Genomic DNA, 6,719 nt, shown 5'->3' with positions numbered 1-6,719 from the left:
ATCACACTCAGGGGTTGTTTTGTAGAAAAATAGGTGGTCGAGCTCATCCAGGGATTGTTATACAGCTGCACCCATTATTCAATGGTCAAAGTGGGGAGGAGGAGGCGAAACCGTCAGAAAGGTTCAGGAGCTGTGCTCCTGCTGAATTCAAGGCTTGATCACACTCAAGACTGACATATCCTTCTCTGTTGTCCAAAACACACACCAATGCAAGAGATAGGATTAATCACCATTATTTCACACCAGCATTCTTTATATTATCAGTATAACCATCAAAGAGGTTTTGTAGTTAAAGCCATGTGAAGTGTGCAGTGCAAATAAACCAAAGCCTGCAAAAGAACTTAGCACATTTAATAAGAGCAAAGGGTCACTTTGGAAGGGGTAAACCTGCCATGCTTTCTGCCTGATGTTACAAAGATTCAGGTAATTGTTTGTCTCGCAGTCTTTATTTCACAAAGACTCGGAAGGAACCACGTATACAAAATAATCAGCTTTTTCAAGTGAGGCTGTTTTCTGAATGAAGTCACAGCAGATATTAGCAATTTAAACAACAAAAGGTAGCTAACAACATACTGTGGCAGCACACAGCTGGGAACACAGAATAATCATGGTAAATTTCCGCACAAGAGGGAAACATGCTGTGGCCTTAATAGTTCTTTTCCATTGGAAGGTCATTCAGAAATTGTTTTCATAGCACTACTTATCTGTTCCTTTTGGGTTATTTTTCCTACACAAAACATCATGAGCAGAAATGATTATCACTAATTATATATGAGCGATATTTATTTCCTTTTATTTATGTCAGATTTGCTTCCATTCTTTGTCCACTTCATTCACATATGCATTGCTGACATGCTGCCAAGATACCAACAGGTGCTATAGAGAGCCAGAACATCAATCAGAATGTTGGACAGGAGAGACCCCGGAAGTCAAGTAGCTGAGGAAGAACATGATACGATACAATCAATATTGTTGAATGTTTGGCCTGACTTAGATATTCCTGACATACAAAAAAAAATTAATTGAAACATTATTACATGTAGCCAATAAAGTAATTGCCTCGCATTGGAAGGCTTCCCAGCTGCCTGAAGTAAAGGAGTAGTATATGCGTTTGTTGGATTATATAATTTTTGACAAAATAGCATATATTAAGAGGTTAAATGAATATCCTATGTCTAAGTCAAACTTTCTGAGTAAGTGGTACCCAGTTCTGGAAAAACTTTTAAATAATGTAGATTCTCCATATTCTTTTAAGTAATCATTGATATTTTAAATTTATTTTGGTAATGTAATAGTTAAGATCTGTATAAGATAGAAGCCCTGTGGTGCAGAGTGGTAAGCTGCAGTACTGCAGTCCAAGCTCTGCTCACGACCTGAGTTCAATCCCAGTAGAAGCTGGGTTCAGGTGGCTGGCTCAAGGTTGACTCAGCCTTCCATCCTTCCAAGGTTGGTCAAATGAGTACCCAGTTTGCTGGGGGGAAAGTGTAGATGACTGGGGAAGGCAATGGCAAACCACCCCATTAAAAATCTGCTGTGAAAATGTCATGATGCGACATCACCCCAGAGTCAGAAACTACTGGTGCTTGCACAGGGAACTACCTTTACCTTTTAAAAATAAGATAATGGTAATTTTAGTTCTGTAGTAATTTTAACTCTCTCATTGTTGAGTTATGTTGATGTGTTATTTAAAAAAAACATGCTGAAGTTTAACCCTGATGAGATGTAGGTGATGCTGAAAAGGCTGAGATTCTGAAAGCAGCTATGTTTTCCACCTTAGATGGTATGACATTACCACTAACAGAAACAGTTTGACGTTTTAGACTCTGATAGCCTAGCAATGCTAAGCCATGCTATGGTAATCCTCAAAACTGGACTACTGCAACATGCTGCACATGGAATTGCACGTGAAGACCCCTCAGAAGCTACAATTGGTGCAGAAAATGGCACCTAAATTGTTGACAGTGTCTAAGGATTCTGAACACATTATTCCAATTTTAAGACAGCCACACTGGTTGCAAATTTGTTTCTGTGTTCAATTTGAGGTACTCGTATTAACTTGGCCTTTCATATGATTATCCTAGTCAATATACACCACCAGTTCTTAAATGGACATTCTAGTCATTCTCAAACATTTTTCTTACTTGGAGCCCAATGCATATTATATCAACATAAATTATGCCATTTGGAATCTACTAGAGGCCATATTATTCTGTAGCTGCTTTGTCTCTTCACGAAGTTGTGCTACTCTGAGTTTCTTAGAAAGCAATCCTAAAGAGATCTACTCAGAAGTAAACCCCATTTTATCCAATGGGCTTTACTCCAGCATAAGTATTCTTAGAATTATAGCCTTAATTCTCCAATTGACACATGTATGCATATGTGTGAGAGAGACCAGGCAGCAGAAACCTCTTCCATGGTCTTTTTAATCAATCCAGAAGTAATCCAGGAGAAATAACAGTGCAGACATATTACATATATCAAACTGGACACCCCATGACTCACCTAAGAGCAGTAAAATCCCTCAATAGGAGCTATTTCAGTTTGGGAAAAGATTACAGCTCCAAATTTTTGGCAAGAGGCACATATCAAGAATAAAAGAATTTTTTTTCTTCCAAGGCTTGGAATATTTATTTTATTTCTATCTCACCCTTCCCACACACAGGCTCCAGGCGGGTTACAACATGTCAAACTCACAACATAGTATAGTTTTTTCCTGGCAAAACGTTAACATTTTAGGATTCTTTTGGTGGATTATAGCAATTTATTTATTTATTTATTGAGAGGCACTGGATGATTGCCTGACACCAACTGAGGGTCAGTTCTCTTTGGAGCAGCTATTTCCTCAGCAAATGTAATGGGTGTGGTGCTATTTTTCTCGCTCTCACCCTTTTGACCACTGTGAACCAGTATTGTGCAGTGATAAGAGCACAGGACTGGCACTAGGTCACCCAGGTTTAAATCACCACTCTTCAGGTGCCCTTGGACTAGTCAATCTGTCTCAGTTTAGCCTGTTTCACTGGATTGTCTTGAAAATGATGTTGCAAGCCACTTTGGGTCCCCACTGAGGAAAAAGTGGATTACAGATATGTCTATATGTACTCCAAATGTGATTAGGAGACATTAACTTTAAAGTATTTTCATATCCTTGGGAAACTGAACATGCTCCAATTCAGTCAAACTGGAAATGAAAGCTGGAATTCTAATCACAATTTTATCTCCCAACAAAATTCCAAGACATGCTGATTTAGAATGTTGCTAGATAAATAATTTTTACAATCTATAAAAGCCTGGTGATTTAAACACAATTTAAAAACAGTAGTACCTTTGTGATATACATTAAGTGACCATACTAATATTTTCTGTATAACTGGCTCAAACTGTGTCACAATCTTCTTTCTCTTCTCAAGAGACCAGTAATTATGTAAGGAGGTCAGGTTATTCTTCCTTCTTCACTGAGGACTGATGAAAGCATCTTCCATAGCTAGAGGCAAGAAAGGTATGTGAAGGAAGCAAAAGGCAGAAGATCAACAGTTTTCTCTGGATGGCTCTATAACATGTGGTTGATGTGATATATATACAATAAAACTTCAAAATATGAGAGAATAAATTAATACTTTAACAAAAAACAAAGAAAAGGTTAGAGGAAATAAGAGAGATGAAAAATAGTACATGGGTGTAAGACAACAAAGTACTATCATGCACGTGATGATATGGAGAGTGGGGAGGAGATATAGACATCAAATACATCAGTTTTTTTAACATTGTCTCTCCCTCACTGTCAAAGCATTGACTGTCTGCTCTTGGAATCAAAGACCCATGCTTTTTATGTTTCATTGTAAAGTTCCATGTACTTGTGATTGAGTCAGTCAGTCTTAAGCAATGCTTCTTCAAGGTTCAAAATAACAGATCCCATTAATAATCAGAGTTATTGATTTAAAAAAAAAAACCCTTCTCATCCCAAAACAGACCCCTGGGGTCAAAAGCAGTGTTACATAAAAACACAACCAGTAATCAATAAGTCAGCAGCCACTTTCTCTTTTCAAAAAATAATAGAGCATGACCGAAAATACAAAGCAAGTAGAGCTTTAGCTATGGTGCCCCCATACGGTTCCTTGGGAGAGCCATCCCTGTGTGCTGAGCCAGGCAGCCTGCTGTGCCACTGTTCAAAATGCTTGCTAGGGACTGCCTTGTCCTCTCTATATGAACAAAATGAAGTAGTGCCTTTATTATAAACCATCAGAAGACTCAACACAAATTCAGACATCCTCACCTCTCACTACCAATACGCCTTCTAAGCTGTGGAACCTTGTGAGCAAAAATTCTACGTTGTGAGCTACTGGCTTTAAAATTGTGAGCTACTGCATAAATTAGTTTGCTCTGGGTCCGTTTTTCCTGTGCCAAGACAAAAATGTGTGAGCCAAGGCCTAACCCCCCCCCCTCCCCGTGAGCTAGCTCACACTAACTCAGCTTAGAGGAAACACTGCTCACTACCTTTCCCAATACAAACAGTACTTTGGCCAGTAGTTCCCCCCAATGGGATATTTCATGTGTATGTATGTGAACAACAGCTCATTACGCAGTTGGAAGTTTGCTCCTTCTGCGTCCTCATCCAGTCCAAAACGAAATCCTCTTCAGTCATTATTTTTCTTGTGTTTACCATATTTGTGCAAGTCGTTAAAGCCCCATGGTTGCCACAAACAACCATAGCAAAAGGACTCCTGGGGTTTCTAAAATATTATTATATTATGAGGTGACTAAGATGTATGCACCCTGAGATGGGACTGTGTCAAGGCTGACCCCTAGAATACACCACGGACTCACTTCATCAGATGCAAATGGAGTGCACATTCATAGGAAATATTTATAGTTCTATTCTTTCAACCTACACTCTAAAAAATGGTGTTACTAGGCTAGAGAATTCAGAGCTGGAACATCCTTAATTTGGTCTCTTCTTTTCACTACATCGAATAAATTCAGCCAGCCCCTCTTCTCACAAGGAACGTGCCCCGCGGGGACACTCACCTCCTAAAGCCTCGTGTGTGTTTCAAAAGGAGAAAGTCTTGCCTTCCCTGGCCTCTTTCACGGCTTAGTGACGCAGGACTCTATAGGGAGGTCGCCACTTTCTTCACACCCCTAAACTCACTGGGAAGGCTCGAGCTGACACACCACCAAAAAATAAAGGAGAGCCCTGCTACTACGAGAGCGCAAACCCGAGCAGTGAAGGAAACATGGAGTCACACGTGAAGCTTATACAACTTGAGTGACGTCCAGAGCGACCAATGGAGGCCTCCAGAGCCTTGCTCCATCTATTCTGTATGCAGATAAGGCTTTCTGTCGCCCAATCGACGCTGGAGAAAGGGGGTTCCTCCGGGCCGATCACGTTTCCGACGGTATGAAGTCTTGAGTTAGCAGAGCTGCGGGGATTGGAAGGGAAGGGGGCGCTCTTAAGGGGCGGTGGCGAGAAGAAGGGTGGGGGGCGACTGCCAGCTGGAAGATCTGCCGTGACGCCTCCGCTTTCCCTCTCCCCAGCATCTGTGGTGGATCAGCGGAACCTTTGTATAACATGCGGCATCCAAGGAGCGGGACAGTCGCTCTTGGCTCTTTCTGTAGTCGCCGTCAACGGCGGTATTGGACGCAGCAGGGTGCCTGCCGGGGTGAGTGGGTGAACGGGGCGAGGGAGCGGGGGGCGGTGGAAGTGGAGGCGCCTTCTGGGTGCTTGTGTAGGCTGCTGTCAAGTGGATCGGCGTGGGGGACCCGCTGCTCTCGTAGTGAAGGGACCTTTGTGCCTGGGATGGGTGGATAGGCGGTGTAATGGCCACCGGGATGGAAGAGCATGTTTTGAACCACGATTAAATCATTTGATGACTCGTCGCCATCCCGGCAGTGATGGTAAAAATTTGCTGACCCAGTTGACGAGTACAGTCATGGTTATTGCTAAGCGGCGTATAGATTCCGGAGGTGAGGCATTAAGGGCAAAGATGCTGCGGGTGGGCTGGTCACTCTCTCTGGGTCAGCTCTTGTTCTAACACGGCCTGGCTTTGTCGCCAGTCTCCCGACTCCCACCATTCACCTTTCTCTCGTGAATGTCAAATCACGGCTCTAATGCATGGCGCGCTCCATTGTGTCTCATGAAGTGAGTTCTGACTCATGTCCGAAAGCTGATGCTGGAGTGCAAGTTGTTAGTCTTTAAGGTGGCCCGGTACTCCTCTTTTGCCATGTAAAGGTGGCGTGCGAAAGGCCATCTAAATAGGTTAAGGGAGCGTGGGCAGGGCCAGTTCTAGACTATCTGGCACCCTAGGCAAGGCAAACTTCTGGCACCTCCCCCCCTCCCCGCACTGATAACCAGTTTTCAAAAACAGATGAATTGGGGGGGAAATGAAAGGCACAAAACTTGAAATTGCTCCCTGACCTGGATAACCCAGGTAACTGAGTCATGTGGGAGGCACCCGAACAACACCCCTAGAAGGCTGGTGCCCTAGGCAACTGCCAAGTTTGTCCAGTGGCAGGGCCAGCCTCTGCAGAACATAGGAAATCGGTACCTAGCCACTGTCAGAGCAGTCCGGTGACTGGCTTGTGTATTTTTGTGTGTGTGCGCACATGCACATTAAAAATTCATTGTACTCAGGTTAGTGGTCAAGCGAGAAGCTTCCGTGTGACCCTCAAACTGGCTACAGTGACCAAAATTATAGGAGCCCTTTCACCCATCACAGATGCTGTAT

The 6,719-nt window shown here is 42.8% G+C and overlaps 1 long non-coding RNA gene across 1 annotated transcript; it reads right to left on the bottom strand.

Moving 5' to 3' along the window:
- Nucleotides 1-765: 765 nt before the first annotated feature.
- On the bottom strand, nucleotides 766-5,298 carry LOC132573370 (uncharacterized). The gene is made up of 3 exons (XR_009555530.1): nucleotides 5,023-5,298; nucleotides 3,323-3,481; nucleotides 766-937 (listed from the first exon to the last, which is right to left on the bottom strand). It is a non-coding gene; the product is annotated as an uncharacterized LOC132573370 (long non-coding RNA).
- Nucleotides 5,299-6,719: the final 1,421 nt, after the last annotated feature.

Source organism: Heteronotia binoei, chromosome 6 (assembly GCF_032191835.1).
Source record: "Heteronotia binoei isolate CCM8104 ecotype False Entrance Well chromosome 6, APGP_CSIRO_Hbin_v1, whole genome shotgun sequence".
Classification (NCBI taxonomy): Eukaryota; Metazoa; Chordata; class Lepidosauria; order Squamata; family Gekkonidae; genus Heteronotia; species Heteronotia binoei.
The sequence above is the reverse complement of the archived record's forward strand: the minus strand, read 5'-3'. Positions and strand labels throughout refer to the sequence as shown.